The 22579-nt window shown below is 31.8% G+C and overlaps 1 protein-coding gene and 1 long non-coding RNA gene across 10 annotated transcripts in view; one reads left to right on the forward strand and one right to left on the reverse strand.

Annotated features, from left to right (window-relative positions):
• The window catches only part of LOC126763161 (prolactin-releasing peptide receptor), a 176855-nt gene that overhangs the window by 123978 nt on the left and 30298 nt on the right, over positions 1–22579 (reverse strand). The window lies entirely within an intron of this gene.
• Positions 9598–9951, forward strand: LOC126763251 (uncharacterized). The gene is made up of 2 exons (XR_007667596.1): positions 9598–9709; positions 9769–9951. It is a non-coding gene; the product is annotated as an uncharacterized LOC126763251 (long non-coding RNA).

Below are 22579 nucleotides of genomic sequence, written 5' to 3' on the forward strand. Positions count from 1 at the left end.
TGTAACGTTAACAAATGGCTGCGACTGTAATGAAGTTGAAGGCATAGCACCTATGGAAGAGGCGGTGGCTGTGAAGATCGGCGCTGTAGTACCTTCATAAGGGCACTGAGTATACGTATGCGTGGCGGCTGTATACGTTGACGTAGACTGCATAGAAATGTTCCAACTATTTAGCGAGTTCATTGTTGTCTGCGTTGAGACTGCTATCTGTTGTGTAGCGGTATCTACAACGGGATCCACTGAGGTCGCAATGGAATTTGACCTTGATCCGTCCTCTACTCGTATCGTGGACTTCAGAAGTTCACACTGGCGTTCACTTTCCTTCCTTCGGAGAACAATTCATCTCAAGAAATGGACCCGTAAGTTGGTTACTCAAGATCATGCGATTTTTTGCATTTAGACTATTTTTGCTGACTACGTCAAGTCTAAGTTTAGTAAATGCCTAGCAACTATTGACAGCTTTGGAAGACAACATTTCCGAAGAAATTCGGGCTATTCCATTATCCGAAATGCTCGAAAAAGTTGCCCAAAATTGGACTTTGCAAATGGACATACTAAGACTGTCTTGTTGTTGGTCAACATTTAAATGAGTATCTTCAATTGTAAATGTCATGAACCAATCTAACGTTTCAAATAAAAGAACCGATGAGATTTTGCAAATTTTATGCGTTTTTTTTTAAAAAAAAGTTATCAAGCTCTTAAAAAATCACCCGATAGAAACGTTATGACGTTAGCGGGAATTGCGGGATGGCTTCCCGTTAGGCTACGTAACAGCTACGACGTTGGCGGCAAATAGCGGGATGGTGTCCCGTTTGGCAACGTATCGGCTATGACGTTGACCGAGAGGATTTGCGTGATGGCTTCCCGTTTGGCAACGTAACGGCTACGACGTTGGCGGCAAATAGCGGGATGGCGCCCCGTTTGGCAACGTATCGGCTATGACGTTGATGGAGAGTTGCGGGATGGCTTCCCGTTTGGCGACGTAACGGCTACGACGTTGGCGGCAAATAGTGGGATGGCTTCCCGTTTTGCGACGTAACGGTTATAGCGGGATGGCGTCCCGTTGGCAATATAACGGCTATGACGTTGGCGGCGGATAGCGGGATGGCGTCCCGTTTGGCGATAGACACGTTAACAAGTTGTGTCACGATGGCGACTCGCATATATTATGTATTCCACTGGCACGGGAGTTACGGCAATGCAAATTGGCTGTTTGCATTCAATTTGGCGACAATATAAAGAATGCATAGTCTTGCGTGATAAAGATCTTGCTAAATACAGATCCGGCGAAATGAAGATCATGCGAAATAAAGATTGCAGTAAAGACCAATGCGAAATAAAGATCGCAGATAGAGGCTGCGAAATAAAAATTGCGAAATAAAGATGTCTCAATTCCGTTAGCTGGCGAATTTAATTGTGTTCAAACCCATGTATGCCCACATACATTTCGTACACGTGCATACGATGACAAACAAGAACAACAATCTATTTCTATAAAAAAAAGGTTATTACAAATATTCAATGATCTGCAAGATCAACTTACCGCAGTGTCTCAGCCTATCTCATCGGCGTTCGGAAATTGAGTGAATTATAATCGGCGTTCCAACAGTATGGACACCGAAAACGAACGTCGGGAATAAAGGACACTGCGATAATTCACAATAATGTGCTTAAACTAATAATTCACAGTGATTCTTAAACTGATTAAAATTATTAAGTATAAATTCGTTACAAATAATTGCCGTTTTGTTACAAAGTCAAAACGGCAATGCATTTGGAAAAATTCAGAATTTTACGTTTAGGTATAAAACCGAGTTTCTTGCATATACACATTTAGAAATCTATGTCGAATGGCTTCAAATCATTAGCTTAAGAAATTAAAGTTAATTAACCCTCATCATGTTAATCAAGTTGACATAAGACCATAACGGCAGTGCATTTGGAAAAATTCCATAATTTTACATTTAGGTATGAAACCGATTTTCTTGCATTTAAGCATTTAGCATAAAGCCAAAACGGCAGTGCATTTGGAAAAATTCCACAATTTTACATTTTGGCTTCAAATCGTTCGAATGGCTTCAAATCACATATTAAGGTTAATTAGCCTTCTTCATCTTACAGAAGTTGGCGTAAAGCCATAAACGCACTGCATTTGGAAAAAATTCCATAATTTTAAATTTAGGTATCAAACCGATTTTCTTGCAAATACACATTTAGAAATATATATGAAATGGCTTCAAATCATTAACTTTACCTTTTGAAGTTAGTTAACCTTCTTCATCGTACTAAAGTTGACATAAAGCCAGTGCATTTGGAAAAAATTCAATAATTTTACATTTAGGTATAAAACCAATTTTCTTGCATATATTCACATATTAAAGTTAACTAACCCTCCTCATCTTACTCAAGTTGCTATGAAGCCATAACGGCAGTGCATTTGGAAAAAATTCCATAATTTTACATTTAGGTATGCACCGATTTTCTTGCAAATACAAATTTAGAAATATATATGAAATGACTTTAAATCATTAACTTTACATACCGAAGTTAGTTAACCTTCTTCATTGTACTAAAGTTGAAATAAAGCCACTGCATTTGGGAAAAAAACATCCATAGTTTTACATTTAGGTATAAAACCAATTTTCTTGCATATATACATTTAGAAATACATATAAAGTAGCGTCAAATCATAAGCTTCACATATTAAAGTTATTTAACCCTCAACATCGTTCTCAGGTTGACATAAAGCCGTAACGCCAGTGCATTTGGAAAAATATTTCATAATTAAGCATTTAGGTATAAAACCGATTTACTTTCAAGTACACAACTAGAAATCCACAACAAATTGCGTCATATGGGTAGCTTCACGTATTAAAGTTAATTAACCCTCATCGTCTTACTCAAGACTACATAGAGCCATAACGGCAGTGCATTTGAAAAAATTCCAAAATTTTACATTTTGGTATAAAACCGATTTTCTTGCAAATACACATTTAGAAATATATATGAAATGGCTTCAAATCATTAACTTTACCTTTTGAAGTTAGTTAACCTTCTTCATCGTACTAAAGTTGACATAAAGCCAGTGCATTTGGAAAAAATTCAATAATTTTACATTTAGGTATAAAACCAATTTTCTTGCATATATTCACATATTAAAGTTAACTAACCCTCCTCATCTTACTCAAGTTGCTATGAAGCCATAACGGCAGTGCATTTGAAAAAATTCCACAATTTTACATTTAGGTATAAAACCGATTTTCTTGAATATACACATTTAGAAATCATATCAAGTTGCTTCAAATCATTAGCTTCACGTGTTAATGTTAATTAACCCTCACCATCTTACTTAAGTTAACATGAAGCCATAACGGCAGTGCATTTGAAAAAAATCCATAATTTTACATTTAAGTATAAAACCGATCTTCTTGCATATATGTACATATTTAGAAATACATATCAATTTGCTTCAAAACATTTTGGCATAAAGCCAAACGGCAGTGAATTTGGAAAAATTCCACAATTTTACATTTAGGTATAAAACCGATTTTCTTGCATATACACATTAAGAAATCCACAACGTATTGCTTCAAAACATAAGCTTCACATATTAAAGTTAATAAACCCTCATCATCTTACTCAAGTTTACATAAAGCCATAACGGCAGTGCATTTGAAAAAAATTCCAGAATTTTATATTTAGGTATAAAACCGATTTTCTTGCATATACACATTAAAAAACCCAGAGCGAATTTTTTCAAACCATAAGCTTCACATATGAAAGTTAATTAACCCTCATCATCTTACTTAAGTTGACATAAAGCCGTAACGGCAGTGCATTTGGAAAAATACCAGAATATTATATTTAGGTATTAAACCGATTTTCTTGCATATCTTCTTCTTAATTGGCGTAGACACCGCTTACGCGATTATAGCCGAGCTAACAACAGCGCGCCAGTCGTTTCTCCTTTTCGCTACGTGGCGCCAATTGGATATTCCAAGCGTAGCCAGGTCCTTCTCCACTTGGTCCTTCCAACGGAGTGGAGGTCTTCCTCTTCCTCTGCTTCCCCCGGCGGTACAGCGTCGAATACTTTCAGAGCTGGAGTGTTTTCGTCCATTCGGACAACATGACCTAGACAGCGTAGCCGCTGTCTTTTAATTCGCTGAACTATGTCAATGTTGTCGTATATCTCGAACAGCTCATCGTTCCATCGAACGCGATATTCGCCGTGGCCAATGCGCAAAGGACCATAAATCTTTCGCAGAACTTTCCTCTCGTAAACTCGCAATGTCGACTCATCAGTTGTTGACAACGTCCAAGCCTCTGCACCATATAGCAGGACGGGAATTATGAGCGACTTATAGAGTTTGGCTTTTGTTCGTCGAGAGAGGACTTTACTTTTCAATTGCCTACTCAGTCCGAAGTAGCACCTGTTGGCAAGAGCAATCCTGCGTTGGATTTCCAGGCTGACATTGTTGGTGGTGTTAATACTGGTTCCTAAATAGACGAAATTATCTACAACTTCAAAGTTATGACTGTCAACAGTGACGTGAGTGCCAAGTCGCGAGTGCGACGACTGTTTGTTTGATGACAGGAGATATTTCGTCTTGCCCTCGTTCACTGCCAGACCCATTTGTTTTGCTTCCTTGTCTAGTCTGGAGAAAGCAGAACTAACGGCGCGGGTGTTAAGGCCGATGATATCAATATCATCAGCATACGCCAGCAGCTGTACACTCTTATAAAAGACGGTACCTTCTCTACTAAGTTCTGCAGCTCGAACTATTTTCTCCAGAAGCAGGTTGAAAAAGTCACACGATAGGGAATCGCCTTGTCTGAAACCTCGTTTGGTATCGAACGGCTCGGAGAGGTCCTTCCCGATTCTGACGGAGCTCTTCGTGTTGCTCAACGTCAGTTTACACAGCCGTATTAGTTTTGCGGGGATACCAAATTCAGACATCGCGGCATAGAGGCAGTTCCTTTTCGTGCTGTCGAAAGCAGCTTTGAAATCGACGAAGAGGTGGTGTGTGTCGATTCTCCTTTCACGGGTCTTTTCCAAGATTTGGCGCATGGTGAATATCTGGTCGGTTGTTGATTTTCCAGGTCTAAAGCCACACTGATAAGGTCCAATCAGTTTGTTGACGGTGGGCTTTAATCTTTCACACAATACGCTCGATAGAACCTCAACTACATACATATGTACATATATAAGATATGCCGGGTCGTTGATGCTGAGGAATGTCAAGTCAGCACAACGGCTTCAGGTAAATTTAGGAAATAAGATTTTTGTAAAGAATAAAATGATGATTAATAAACTGGACGGCAAGCCGCTCAGTACGGTAAACCGGAGTTTTATTATATCGTAATTGGCGCAGTCGAACGGAACGATTCCATATTCTCTCTCAGCTTCGCTCAGCTAGCAAAGAAAAGCTAAATAAAAGCTAAATAAATTATTATTAAACAAAAGTACCATTATTAAAAGAAAAGTGACAAAGATACAGCTAATCTAATAAATCCCAAAGCAGAACAAAATAATACATTTGAGTTGGAAAATTATAGCAAAAGCAAAAACATAATTCAAAAAGTGAAAAAATTTGTGAAAAGTGCAAAACAAAAATTATTTTGAGAAAAAATAAAGAAAACTGTTGAAAACACTAAAACGGCAACAGCGGAGACAGCAGAAGCAGCTTTAACAAAACAAAAAACAACAATATCAACAGCAGCAACAGAGAAGACAACAGCAGCAGCAGCTATAGTGCAGAAAAGTATTACAAGTGATGGAGCTGACCGGAAACGAAGGCGGCGACGAAAACCACGAGAAGGATGGTGAACGAAATTCAAGCAACTGACAGCGGCAAAGGGAAAGTGAAATATTTATGATCAACAGGGAGAAGAGAAGTTTCTAACAGCAACAACATTAACAAAAAGCAACAACAACAACATTAACAAAAACAAGAGCAGCACCAACAGCAAGGTAAAATACTATTCAACTAATAATTTAGTAATTTAAGTAGTAGTTTTATTTGAAGCCAATACTTTCTTTGTAAAATGTTTCAATCAATTCAAAAACAATACCATTAGAAAAAGAAACGAACAAACGAGAAAAGAAAAACAAAAAGCAGCAGTAGATACAAAAGTTAATTTGTTAAAATTCCTTTAAAATATAAAATTGCGTAATTAGATTATGTGTGTAAAGTTATAGCACTATATATATGAAATAAATTATGGATTTTTTGTTTGCACCTCTACCTGAAACAAATTTTCAAATGAATACGGAAGAATTACGTTTATGGCAACGAAATGCCATATTCGAGTGTGAATGTGATAATTTCATTAATAGACGGATAGAAGCTGGTCGAACACACCTATTGCTTTTCGAACGAGAGGGTTAAGTGCAATTCGAAATCCTTAATGCTAATGGAAATAATCGCTATTTAAGTGAGCGAAGGTGGCAAAAGTGCTGACATCAATAAAAATTAATAAAATATTGTATGTATCTTAAATATTTATGAAATTTTTAATAAGACATCTCAATTGAAACAAAATTCTTTGGAATTGTATCTATGTAGCTCGAAATTTGTAGAACTTTACGGTAATTTTTAATAAACCATATGATTCGTTAATAGGAAATGATTCCTTTTCTTAAAAAGCGTTAAAACCATTGATATCGAAAAAATGACAATAATTTTGAAAAATGGTGTGAATCTTCCATTCTATATGAAAACTATGCAAGAGCAAGTTTATAATGAGATATAAGTGAAGTAAAGAACATCAACCTTGATCATTTAAAATCAAATGAGAAAAAGGAAATCGAAAAATTATTAAAGCATTTCAATAAACTTATCTATATATCGAAAAAATGACAATAACTTTGAAAAATGGTGTGAATCTTCCATTCTATATGAAAACTATGCTAGAGCAAGTTTATTCATTAGATATAAGTGAAGTAAAGAACATCAACCTTGATCATTTAAAATCAAATGAGAAAAAGGAAATCGAAAAAATTATTAAAGCATAAATAAATAAACTTATCTAATTAGAAAAAGTCACAGTAGATATAGCTCACCTATTCTAATAATACAGAAAAAGATAGATAATTCAGGAATACAAAAATTCAGGCTAGTGGTTGATTATAGGAGGTTAAACCAATTGACTGTAGAAGATAAGTATCCTCTACCGAATATCGAAGGAATCTTAGATAAATTGGGCAAAGCACAGTACTTTAGCACCATAGATCTAGCAAAAGGTTACCATCAGATTTTAATGGCAGAAAGGGACATCCAGAAAACAGCTTTTGTCACTCCGGCAGGACTATATGAATAGGTCCGAATGCCTTTCGGGTTGAAAAATGCCCCAGCTACTTTTCAAAGATTTATGAATGATAGAGCAGAACAATTAATAAAATATTTAAATGCCGAAAATGTAGAAGTCCATCACACAAAACCAAATAGCCATACAGGAAATGCAGACATTGAGAGACTGCACTCAACCTTGTTGGAAAAACTAACAGGAATTGAGGACTCTAGTCTTTCAACAGAAATGAGGATACAAATTGTTATATGCAACTATAACGATAGGTACCACTCAACTATCAAATGTTCTCCAAGGGACGCCAAAGAAAACATTTGTCCATCCATATTACAAGATAGAATAAATACAGTAAAACAGAAAACAATAGCCAAATTAAATCAAAACAGAGAAGAATATATAGAAAACAGACAAACAGGACCAATTAAAAACTACAAAAGAGTACGGCATAAGGATCATCCATATTTCAGAATATTTCCCTTACAAAACGTCCATCCGGCAAATATAAAAAGACCAATGAAATTAGCAAACATAGAAAATCCAAATGAGGATGATGACGATTCATTCAGTCTAAGGGCATTTAATGGAGATAATAACATTTAATTTTTTTTTTCTACATATATATACATGATTTTTTTTACCCCAGTGGGTAAGGGGTCTTTCTAGAATATACACATGGTAAGAGATGCCTGTCGTAAGAGGCGACTAAAATCCAATTTAAGTTTTTTTAAATCAAAACCTAAAACGGTTATACATTTTTACTTTTACAGATGACGATAGTAATTATTTTTTTAACAATAATCATATCATTGGTGACAGCACTTTTGCAAATTACACCAATAATAGAAGATGCGGGGTATACAATTATACAAACAGCGGACATTGAAATAGTTAACGAAATAAGTACAGTTATACATACTATAAATCCGAACAAGATAGCAGACATAGTTGATCAGGTTAAAGAAAATATTGAAAAACTAAATATTGAAAATAAAGAAATTTTGTTTGATGAAATAAAAAATATAAAAGCAAAAATCACATCAATAACACCGAATATCAAAAAGAGAAATAAAAGAGGCTTGATAAATATAGGAGGAATAGCATATAAATGGATGTTTGGAGTCATGGATGATGATGACAGACAAGACATTTTGAACCATTTAAAAATTATTGAAGAAAATGGCCATAATGCCATTGTAAATTTAAATAAACAAATAGTAATTAGTGAACATTTAAATAGATCACTAAACTTATTAAAAGGAACTATAGAATCAGATAGGAAACAAATAATAGAAACTTTAAATATAATAAACAAAGAGGAAAATAGAATTGAAAGTAAAATTTTGTATAATGATGAAATGAATAAACTAAAATTCATAGAAAGTAAAGTTCAAGAAATACAAAATAATATAGCGGCGGCTAAATACAATATGGTACATCCAAGTATGTTAACTAGGGAAGAAATTGAAAAATACGAGATTGATTTTTACAAACTAAAATTATCAAAAGTAGGAGTAGTAGTATACAGAAACGATACAATAATATTTGCAATTCAGATACCAAGAACATTTTTTCAAACTAAGATTCAATTAATAACCCCAATGCCAAATAGAAATAAATTACAAATTATTGAAAAAGAAAAATTTGTTATAAAAATTGGCGAAAACTATTTTGATTATGTAGAAAATAAAGCATTTAAAAATCTAAAATTGAGTAAAAGCTGCATATTTTCAAATACTTGCGAATTTAAATATAATAACAAAACATCAATACAAGAAATAAGCGATGACACAATATTAATAAGAAATGCAAAAAATTATGTAATAAAACAAAACTGCGATGACAGAAAAATTGTATTAAAAAATAACTATATAATCAAATTTGTAAATTGTAAAATGGAAATTTTAAAACAAGAATTTAAAAATAATAAAACAGAATATATTCATACAATTATATACCCTGCCGAAAAATTAAACCAAAGTTACACACCAAAATTAACATTCAATGATATTGCAATAAAAAATATAGAAAACATAAAAGAAATTGCAGAATTAAAATACCATAAAAATGTATCATATGGTATTAATATATCATTGATAATCATTGTAATGGTAGTAGTAGCAATCCTAGTAATAATATTAAAGAAAAAAACAACAAAAATAAAAATTGTAAATACAAGAACTCAGGAGAGTTCAAACAGTAACGCTGGGGGAGTTGCGTCGTCAAACGACTCCACCACTGTCAAACTCGTCGACACACAAAAAAAGACAAGTATTTTTTAAATATTTTTTATTTCTCTGAAATGTAAGTTGAATCTTCAGATTCAACTACATACATATGTACATATATAAGATATGCCGGGTCGTTGATGCTGAGGAATGTCAAGTCAGCACAACGGCTTCAGGTAAATTTAGCAAGTAAGATTTTTATAAAGAATATGTGAAGTCAGCACAACGGCTTCAGGTAAATTTAGGAAATAAGATTTTTGTAAAGAATAAAATGATGATTAATAAACTGGACGGCAAGCCGCTCAGTACGGTAAACCGGAGTTTTATTATATCGTAATTCGCGCACATAAAATTAGTACGTAAGCTAGACAGAAATAAATAAAGAAAACTTAGTCTAAGATTGGAGCTGAGCAAAGAAGTTCGGTGTATTTATTTCCAACCTTAGCACCAAAATTAAGATTGGAGCAGAGCAAAGAAGCTCAGTGTATTTATTTCCAACCTTAGCACCAAAATTAAGATTGGAGCAGAGCAAAGAAGCTCAGTGTATTTATTTCCAATTTTAGCACCAAAACTGGCGACGAGGATAAACAGGCGACAAGTAAATTAAAATTAACAATTAATTCATTGGAAAAGAGTTTATAATGCACTCTTAAATTAACAATTTCGGGAAGCTAATGAGAGCGCCGGCATTAATAAAGCAGCAGCAGTAACAGCAACTACAATAAAAGCAACAGCAGTAACAGCATTTACAACAACATTCACAGCAGTAACAAAAGCAACAGTAGCAACAGTACCAAACAGCAGGAAAAAATAAGAGTAAGAACAATATATATAAATATATTAAAGTTTTTTAGATTAAGTAAGAAAATACAACTACAAAGCAATGTGAAAAAAAAAAAAAAAAAAATATTGTACAACAGTGTAAAACAAAAATTCTATCGGGCGTATACAGAGTGTTGCAAAATCGAAATAATGTTTCATTAAAACAGTGACTCCAAAACTGTAATGATAGAAGTGCTAATGTGTCTCGACTATATTTCTTTTCAAACTGTTAGATAGGTGTCTTCACTACAAGAGTAGACAACACCTCTCAAACGGTCAACAAGATCAACTAAAATACCCAGTAGGAACTTTTTACATAAAACTAAGTTCAACCAACATAATTACGAATATTTTTTTTTTTTTTTTTGACTTGAAATAAAATTTGCTCAAAATGGAAGCATCCACCATACCATTTTTTCAACTCACTTTGAATTGCATTAATGGAATTTCAGAATTTGATGGACGAGATCCGAACCAATTAACGGACTTTATTAGGCAAATTGAAGACATATTACCCACAATACTAACTTTTGATGTAAGCAATCAAAAAATTTTATTTAATTTTCTGAAAGGAAGATGCGTAGGAAAAACTAGGGAAATAATCCACAGATACGGACAAGTTAGTGATTGGGAAACATTGAAACAAATACTTCTGAGCAATTGCGGGGAAAAGAGAAGCTCAGCAGAACTTATGGATGAGTTGAAAACCATCAGTCTTGACTCAACAATAGAAAATTATTATTTTAAAATAAATAAAATTAGGAATAAACTACATAATAGAATATTAGCGCATAATGATTTAAATTTCTCAACGAATGAAGTTAATAGGATAGCACTGAAAACATTTAAGGAACATCTCCCAGAACCAACTAAAACTATGATTATAGCAAGAGACCCGGATAGTCTAGAAAAGGCATACAAAATAATATTAGAAGCTAGACATCAAGGTTTCACAGCGCTAGGGCAACAAAGGAAAGATCCTAACCCAAATAGCTATCGTAGGACTAATTTTAGCGATAACGTTAATAATAGAACATTTTCCAGACCAAACCAAAATACAAATAATATCCCCACTTATAACAGTAGTTATAATAGATATAACAATTATATGCCACAAAACAGGTATAACGGTGGCTATGTCCCAAGAAACGAAAATAACAATAACAACAATTATATGCCACAAAACAGGTATAACAGTGGCTATTTTCAAAGGAATGTAGGTAATAATTATAACAGTGGCAACGGATCAAGCCAAACTAGAATGTCAAACCAGACAACAAACACAAATCATAACCAACAGGGAAATTTCAACCCACAGAGAAACTTTAATCAACAAAGAGACGGGAATCAAACGCGGAATTACAACCAATCAGGAAATTATAATCGGTCCGCAATATCAAATCGCAATAAACCGGAACCTATGGATATTGGCAATGCAAATACAAATTTTCAGTGGGATCCACAAAACAATTACCCTATATAATAATAGATACACACATAAGAAAGTTATATTTCATCATTGACACTGGAGCAGAGTTCAGTTTGATCAACGAAAATGTTTGTAACCCGAAATGGAAGAGGGAAGTAGATGTGCAAGTCACAGCAATGGGAAGAAAAACGGAAGTTAAGAAACTTTGCAGATTCCCAATATTTAAAGAATTTAACGAAAAAGAAATCATATGTGAATTTCTGGAATGTAATTTTAACAAGCACTTTGACGGACTCATTGGTAACAATATTTTAACGAAGATAAATGCGATAATAGACTACCCAAACAGAATTATAAAAACAAATAAAACAATACTGACTTTTTATCTAACAAAAGAAGAAGAGATATATAACGAAATAAGCTATAAAGACAATGAGGTGGAAATCCTCTGTAATGACATAAAAGATAAATGTGTCACAGAATTCGTTGACACCAATCACCTTAACGGTATAGACAAAAATAGACTTATAAATATACTTAAACGATATAAAAGCGTATTTTACAACGAAGATGATAATTTAACATTTACAAGTTCAACAAAACATAGAATAATAACCAAAAATGATATTCCGGTTTACTCTAAAATCTACCGATACCCAGAAATACACAAACCGGAAATAGAAAAACAAATAGACCAAATGTTAACCCAAGGTATAATTAGAGCATCCTCTAGTCCTTACAACAGCCCTATTTGGCTGGTACCAAAGAAGCTGGACGCAACCAATGAACAAAAATGGCGTCTTGTGATCGACTACAGGAAGTTGAACAGCGTAACTACGGAAGACAGATTTCCAATTCCAAATATAGACGATATATTTGACAAATTGGGAAGATGCCAATATTTTTCAACACTCGATTTAGCCAAAGGTTTTCATCAAATTGAAATGGATGAACGCGACATACATAAAACAGCGTTCTCCACTGCAAATGGACATTATGAATTTCTAAGAATGCCCTTTGGATTGCGAAATGCACCGGCAACGTTCCAAAGGCTAATGAACGATATATTGAAAGAATATATCGGCAAAATTTGCATTGTGTACATGGACGATATTCTAGTATTTTCTACAAGCGTAGAAGAGCACCTAGAATCATTGAGCAAAATTTTAATGAGAATAAAAGAAAAAAATCTAAAGATCCAATTAAATAAATGCGATTTCCTAAGACAAGAAACAAAATTCCTTGGTCACTTAATTACAAAAGATGGTATTAAACCAAACCCTCAAAAAGTGGAAGCAATAGAAAAGATTCTACTTCCAAGAAGCGTTAAGGAAATAAAAGCATTTTTAGGTATTACGGGATACTATAGGAGATTTATTAAAGATTACTCCAAAATAGCATACCATTTAATAAAATATTTAAAAAAGGGCTTAAAAATTAACATAGATGATCAAGATTACAAAGATTCGTTCTTTAAATTAAAAATGTTGATAAAAAATGACCCCATTTTAATTCACCCAGATTTCACAAAAACCTTTACTCTTGTCACAGATGCTAGTAATTTTGCTCTAGGAGCAGCCCTTATGCAAGATAACAAAACAATTTCATTTGCCAGTCGTACCTTGAATGGGCATGAAAAAAATTACAGTACGATAGAAAAAGAGTTACTCGCAATAGTTTGGGCAACGAAATATTTCCGTCCGTACTTATTTGGCCGACACTTTGTTATTAAAACTGATCATAGACCATTAGTTTGGCTAAACAACTTAAAAGAACCAAATGCTAAACTCCAAAGGTGGAAAATTAAACTCAATGAATTTGATTTCGACATTTTATACATAAAAGGTAAAGAAAATGTAATTGCAGATGGTCTAAGCAGACTAAATTATGAAAATAACAATATGCTAGAATTGAATCTAAATGAAATATTCAATGATGACGACATAGATACAGTACATAGTGCAGAAACGGATAGTACATACTTCATAAAAATAACAGAAAATGCAATCAATATATATAAAAATCAACTAATAATTCAAAGAGCGCAAAGGCAATCAATAACAAAGAAAATAATACATCAAAGAAAAATAAGAAATATAATAAACGTAACACTTGAAAGCGACATTTTAAAAATAATGCAAGAGAATCTACCCGAAAAAGGATTAATCGTAATTTACTGCCCAGATGACAAATTATTTCTACAAATTCAAGAGTTATATATAAAATTTTTCGCAAATAATACAAATCTAAAGATAATGAAATCAAACATAATTTTAAAAGATATAACAGATAAAGGAGAACTTTTAACATTGATAGAAGAGAAACACCTGGAAAATAATCACAGGGGAATAAATGAAATATTTGAGGAAATAAAAAAAACACACTACTACCCCAAATTACAAAAAGAAATTCAGAAATACATCAATAACTGTGAAATATGCAACAAGGCGAAGTTCGACAGAAACCCTATCAAACATAGTTTAAATATTACGGAAACTCCTAAAAAACATAATGAAATTGTTCATTTTGATATTTGGTACCCACAAAGAGGCATAATGTACCTCACAAGCATCGATAAATTAACAAAATACGCAACAGCCAAATCATTAAAGGACAGAACTTGGATATCAATTGTAAATGCCATAAAAGAAAGAATTCAATATTTAGGCAAACCGGAAACTTTAGTAACAGATAATGAATTAGATACAGTACCAATAAAACAATTCTTAAAAGATAATAAAATAAACCTACACCTAACGACCACTTATAATAAAACAGGTAACGCAGATGTTGAAAGATTACACTTAACTTTGAACGAACACTTAAGACTTTTTAATGCCGATGAAAATAACAACGACAATCTGAAAGAGAAAGTATTCAAAGCAATAACTGCTTATAATAATACCATACATTCTACGACAAAAAAGAGGCCAATTGATTTCATAAATAACTTACTTTCTGAACAAGAACTAAACAAACTCGCGGAAAAATTACAAAAGCAAAAAGAAAATATAATAAATAATATCAATAAAAAAGAAAACAGGGTAAACATACAAGATTTTCAAAATAAATATATAAAGAATCATAGAGTTAACAAAGCGCAACCAAGATACAAGGGAGTAGACAATTTTAAAGAAGAGGGAAATCACTTAATATCTAAAGATTCAAAGTTTAAAAAAGCATACAAGACTCAAGTTAAACGAAAATTTAAATTTCAGGATTAATATGGCGAAAATTATAATACTCTTAACGGTAATAACGGCAATCAATGGACTTCTCCAAATAAACAAGCTTGAAAACCAATCGGGATACGCTAAAATAAGAATCAGAGAGATAGAGATAGTAAATCAAACCGCAACGGTAATCCATATAATACACCCCAAGGAATTTAAGCAGATTATAAATAAAATTGAAAATAACTTAGAAAATAATTTCAATCAATATAACAGGAATGACAGGGAAATATTATACGAAGAAATAAAGTCTATTAAAGCAAAAATAAACACATTAATGCCTATAGGATATAATACCAGAAAACGCAGAGGACTATTTAATATAGTAGGGACTACATACAAATGGCTCTTCGGAACAATGGACAATGAAGATAGGGAAAACATACTACAACATTTAGAAATAATAGAGAGGAACAATCATGAGATAATAGGAGCGGTAAATCAACAAATATATGTATATAAATGACAACTTCAATAAATCCATTAATACATTAAAAAGAACCATAGAAGACGATAGGACAGAAATACTAAAAACCTTTGAAAAAATAAATAAATCAAACGAAAAAATTATAAAACACATGCTTTATTCCGATCAGATGCTTAAACTTAAACACCTAGAAAGTAAAATTGAACAAATTCAAGAAAACATAGCTTCAGCAAAGCATAATATATTACACCCTAGTATATTATCAACAGAAGAAATTGAAAGATTCAATATTGACATTTTTAAATTAAAACACGTAGAGACGGGACTCCTTTCATATAAAGATGACGCATTACTTTTAGCTATAAAAATACCAATTTCACACGTTAAAGCAGATCTAATACTAATAACGCCATTACCTAATAAGCAACATTTTGAAATGATAGGAGAACAGAAATATGCAATTACAATAGGAAACAAAATATATAAACATACAGAAGGAGCACATTTCAAAGATTTAAAAGAAATTAACGTCTGCTCGTTTAACCAATGTAAATACGAATATAACAATAACACAATGATCGAAGATATCGAAGACGATACTATCCTGATTAAAAATGCATATAAAATAGAATTGAAACAAAACTGTGACAATAGACAAATTGTACTCGAAGGAAATGCATTAGTAAATTTTTATAATTGTAAACTCGAAATAAAAAATAAATCATTTCAAAACCAAAAAGTTATTGTAGAGGAAAGATATATTTTCCCTGAAAAAGAATCTGATGTATTACAGTTTGAAAAAGTAATACATTTTTCAGACATAATAATAAATCAAGGAAAAAATATAAAGAAGTTGGAAGAATTAAAAATACATAAAAATGTAAATTATGGCATAAGCATACTAATAATACTATTAATAGCAATAGGAATATTGGTAAAATGTATAATATATAAGAGAAATAAAAATACAAATCTTAATGTAGAGCTACAAATTCAACCTCTTTCAAATGAGGAAAACACACAAAAAACAAATACCATAATTGGTCCAATGTCAAGTTCAAAGCATGAACAAAATAAAATAGAGACAACAATGTAAATATACTTCTATACTATAATTACTAGTAATAATAAGAAAACTTGGCAGCATTCAATGTTAGATATTCAATGGAGACCATTGAGTCTAGGGGTGGAGGAGTCACATATTGACATATACTCCCTAGAAAAAATAAACAATATTCATTTCAAGATAGACTTCATATATGAACTCTATCTTGAAACGAATCAAGTTTGGTTACACATTTTTGCTGACCAAGCAAATTCCTCATGCATGCAAATATATGTACATATGTATGTGTTTTATATGTAACAAGATAAGTGCCTGCGCGCACATAAAATTAGTACGTAAGCTAGACAGAAATAAATAAAGAAAACTTAGTCTAAGATTGGAGCTGAGCAAAGAAGTTCGGTGTATTTATTTCCAACCTTAGCACCAAAATTAAGATTGGAGCAGAGCAAAGAAGCTCAGTGTATTTATTTCCAATTTTAGCACCAAAACTATATACACATTTAGAAATCAATATTGAGTTGCTTCAAACCATTAGTTTAACATATTTAAGTTAATTAACCTTCTTTATCTTACTGAAGTTGACATAAAGCCAAAACGGCAGTGCATTTGGAAAAATTCCACAATTTTATATTTAGGTATAAAACCGATTTTCTTCCATATACACATTTAGAAATCCATATCGAGTTTCTTCAAATCATTAACTTCACATATTAAAGTTAATTAACTCTCACCATCTTACTCAAGTTGACATAAAGCCATAACGGCAGTGCATTTGGAAAAATTACGACAATCTTATATTCAGGTATAAAGTCGATTTTCTTATATATACACATTTAGAAATCCATATCGAGTTTCTTCAAATCATTAGCTTCACATATGTAAAGTTAATTAGCTTTCACCATCTTACTCAGGTTGACATAAAGCCATAACAGCAGTGCATTTGGAAAAATTCCACAATTTTATATTTAGGTATAAATCGATTTTCTTGTATATACACATTTAGAAATCCATATTGAGTTGCTTCAAATCATTAGCTTCACATATTTAAGTTAATTAACCTTCTTCATCTTACTCAAGTTGACATAAAGCCATAACGGCAGTGCATTTGGAAAAATTCCACAATTTTATATTTAGGTATAAAACCGATTTTCTTGCATATACACATTTAGAAATCCATATCGAGTTGCTTCAAATCATTAGCTTTACATATTTAAGTTAATTAACTTCTTCATCTTACTAAAGTTGACATAAAGCCATAACGGCAGTGCATTTTGAAAAATTCCACAATTTTACATTTAGGTATAAAATCGATTTTCTTGCATATACACATTTAGAAATCCATATCGAGTTTCCTCAAATCATTAACTTCATATATTAAAGTTAATTAACTTTCTTTATCTTACTAAAGTTGACATAGAGCCAAAACGACAGTGCATTTGAAAAATTCCACAATTTTACGTTTAGGTATAAAACCGATTTTCTTCCATATACACATTTAGAAATCCATATCGAGTTTCTTCAAATCATTAACTTCACATATTAAAGTTAATTAACCTTCTTCATCTTACAGAAGTTGGCATAAAAGCAAAAACGGCAGAGCATTTGGAAAAATTCCACAATTCTACATTTAGGTATAAAACCGATTTTCTTGCATATACACATTTAGAAATCCATATCAAGTTGCTTTAAATCATTAGCTTCACATATTAAAGTTAATTAACATTCTTCATCTTACTAAAGTTGGCATAAAGCCATAACGGCAGAGCATTTGGAAAAATTCCACAATTTTAAATTTAGGCATAAAACCGATTTTCTTGCATATACACATTTAGAAATCCATACCTAGTTTCTTCAAATCATTAACTTCACATATTAAAGTTAATTAACCTTCTTCATCTTACTCAAGTGGATATAAAGCCATAACAGCAGTGCATTTGGAAAAATTCCACAATTTTTCAATTAGGTATAAAACCGATTTTCTTGCATATACACATTTAGAAATCCATTACAAGTTTCTTCAAATCATTAACTTTGCATAATGAAGTTATTTAACTTTCTTCATCTTACTAAAGTTGACATAAAGCCAAAACGGCAGTGCATTTGGAAAAACTCCATAATTTTACATTTAGGTAAAAACCGATTTATTCGCATATACACATTTAGAAATCCATATCGAGTTTCTTCAAATCATTAGCTTTACTTACTAAAGTTAATTAACTTTCTTCTTTTTACTTAAGTTAACATAAGGCCATAACGGCAGTGCATTTTGAAAAATTCCACAATTTTACATTTTGGTATAAAACCGATTTTCTTGCATATACACATTTAGAAATCCATATCGAGTTTCTTCAAATCATTAGCTTCACATAATAAAGTTAATTAACCTTCTTCATCTTACTGAAGTTGGCATAAAGCCAAAACGGCAGTGCATTTAGAAAATTCCATTACTTTACATTTAGGTATTAAACCGCTTTTCTTGCATGTACACATTTAGAAATCCATATCGAGTTTCTTCAATTCATTTACTTCACATATTAAAGTTAATTAACCTTCTTTATCTCGTTGGAGTTGACATAAAGCTATACGAGCAGTGTATTTGAAAAAATTTTACAACTTTACATTTAGGTATAAAACCGATTTTCTTGCATATACACATTTAGAAATCCATATCGAATTGCTTTAAATCATTACCTTAAAGTTAATTAACTCTCACAATCTTACTCAAGTTGGCATAAAACCATAACGGCGAAGCATTTAGAAAAATTACACTGTTTTATATTTAGGTATAAAACCGATTTCCTTGCATATACACATTTAGAAATCCATATCAAGTTGCTTCAAATCATTAGCTTTACTTATTAAAGTTAATTAACTCTCACCATCTTACTCAAGTTGACATAACGCCATAACTCCAGTGCATTTGGAAAAATTCCATAAACTTATATTTAGGTATTAAATCGAATTTCTTGTATATACACATTTAGAAATCCATATCGATTTTCTTCAAATCATTAGCTTAACATACTAAATTTAATGAACCCCCATCTTCTTATTCAAGTTGACATAAAGCCAAAACGACAGTGCATTTGGAAAAAATTCCACAATTTTACATTTAGGTATAAAACCGATTTTCTTGCATATACACATTTAGAAATCCATATCGAGTTTCTTCAAATCATTAGCTTCACATATTAAAGTTAATTAACCTTCTCTATCTCGTTGGAGTTTACATAAAGCTATACGAGCAGTGCATTTGGAAAAATTATACCATCTTGCAATTAGGTATAAAACCGATTTTCTTGCATATACACATTTAGAAATCCACATCGAATTGCCTTAAATCATTAGCTTCACATACAGTAAATAAACTCTCACAATCTTACTGAAGTTGGCATAAACCCATAACGGCGGTGCATTTAGAAAAATTACACTTTTTTATATTTAGGTATAAAACCGATTTTCTTGCATATACACATTTAGAAATCCATATCGAGTTTGTTCAAATCAATAGCTTCACATAAAGTTAATTAACTCTCACCATCTTACTCAGATTGACGTAAAGCCATAACAGCAGTGTATTTGGAAAAATGCCACAATTTTATATTTAGGTATTAAATCAAATTTCTTATATATTCGCATTTTGCAATCCCTTCCGAGTTGATTCAAATCATTAACTTCACATATTTAAATTAATTAACCTTTTTCATCTTACAAAAGTTGACATAAAGCCATAACGACAGTGCATTTGAAAAAATTTTACAATTTTACATTTAGGTATAAAACCGATTTTCTTGCATATACACATTTAGAAATCCATATCGAGTTTCTTCAAATCATTAGCTTAACATAATAAAGTTAATTAACCTTCTCACAATCTTACTCAAGTTGACATAAAGCCAAAACGACAGTGCATTTGAAAAAATTCCACAATTTTACATTTAGGTACAAAACCGATTTTTCTTGCATATACACATTTAGAAATCCATATCGAGTTTCTTCAAATCATTAACTTCACATATTAAAGTTAATTAACCTTCTTTATCTCGTTGGAGTTGACATAAAGCTATATGAGCAGTGCATTTGGAAAAATTACACCATTTTACATTTAGGTATAAAACCGATTTTCTTGCATATACACATTTAGAAATCCACATCGAATGCCTTAAATCATTAGCTTCACATAAAGTTAATTAACTCTCACAATCTTACTCAAGTTGGCATAAAACCATAACGGCGGTGCATTTAGAAAAATTCCGGAATTTTATATTTAGGTATAAAACCGATTTCCTTACATATACACATTTAGAAATCCACATCGAGTTGCCTCAAAACATTAGCTTCACATAAAGTTAATTAACTCTCACCATCTTACTCAAGTTGACATAACGCCATAACTCCAGTGCATTTGAAAAAATTTGATAAACTTATATTTAGGTATTAAATCGAATTTCTTGTATATACACATTTAGAAATCCATATCGATTTTCGCCAAATCATTAACTTCAGATATTAAAGTTAATTAACCTTCTTTACCTCATTGGAGTTGACATAAAGCCAAAACGACAGTGCATTTGAAAAAATTCCACAATTTTACATTTAGGTATAAAACCGATTTTCTTCCATCTACACATTTAGAAATCCATATCGAGTTTCTTCAAAGCATTAGCTTCACATGTTAAAGTTAATAAACCTTCTTTATCTCGTTGGAGTTGAAATAAAGCTATACGAGCAGTGCATTTGAAAAAATTACACCATCTTACAATTAGTTATAAAACCGATTTTCTTGCATATACACATTTAGAAATCCACATCGAATTGCCTTAAATCATTAGCTTCACTTAAAAGTTTATTATCTTTCTTCATCTTACTAAAGTTGACATAAAACCATAACGGCAGTGCATTTGGAAAAATTCCACAATTTAACATTTAGGAATAAAACCGTTTTCCTTGCATATACACATTTAGAAATCCATATCGAAGTTGTTCAAATCATTAGCTTCACATATTAAAGTTAATTAGCTCTCTTCATCTTACTCAAGTTGACATAAAGCCATAACAGCAGTGCATTTGGAAAAATACCACAATTTTATATTTAGGTATAAAATCGATTTTCTTATATATTCACATTTAGAAATCCATATCGAGTTTCGTCAAATCATTAACTTCACATATTAAAGTTAATTAACTTTCTTCATCTTACAAAAGTTGACATAAAGCCAAAACGACAGTGCATTTGAAAAAAATTCCACAATTTTGCATTTAGGTATAAAACCGATTTTGTTGCATATACACATTTAGAAATCCATATCGAGTTTCTTCAAATCATTAGCTTCACATATTAAAGTTAATTAACCTTCTTTATCTTACTGAAGTTGACATAAAGCCAAAATGACAGTGCATTTGAAAAAATTCCACAATTTTACATTTAGGTATAAAACCGATTTTCTTGCATATACACATTTAGAAATACATATCGAGTTTCTTCAATTCATTTACTTCACATATTAAAGTTAATTAACGTTCTTCATCTTACAGAAGTTGGCATAAAACCAAAACGAGAGTGCATTTGAAAAAATTCCACAATTTTACATTTAGGTATAAAACCGATTTTCTTGCATATACACATTTAGAAATCCATATCGATTTGCTTTAAATCATTACCTTCACATATTTAAGTTAATTTACCTTCTTTATCTCATTGTTGTTTACATAAAGCGATAACGACAGTGCATTTGAAAGAATTCCACAATTTTACATTTAGGTATAAAACCGATTTTGTTTCATATACACATTTAGAAATCCACATCGAGTTTGTTCAAATCATTAACTTCACATATTAAAGTTAATTAACTCTCACCATCTTACAGAATTTGGCATAAAGCCAAATCGGCAGTGCATTTGGAAAATTCAGAATTTTACATTTAGGTATAAAACCGATTTTCTTGCATGTACACATTTAGAAATCTATATCAAGTTGCTTCAAATCACTAGCTTAAAATATTAAAGTTAATTAACCTTTTTCATCTTACAAAAGTTGACATAAAGCCAAAAACGACAGTGCATTTGAAA

This window comes from Bactrocera neohumeralis, chromosome 6, assembly GCF_024586455.1.
Source record: "Bactrocera neohumeralis isolate Rockhampton chromosome 6, APGP_CSIRO_Bneo_wtdbg2-racon-allhic-juicebox.fasta_v2, whole genome shotgun sequence".
Lineage (NCBI taxonomy): Eukaryota > Metazoa > Arthropoda > Insecta > Diptera > Tephritidae > Bactrocera > Bactrocera neohumeralis.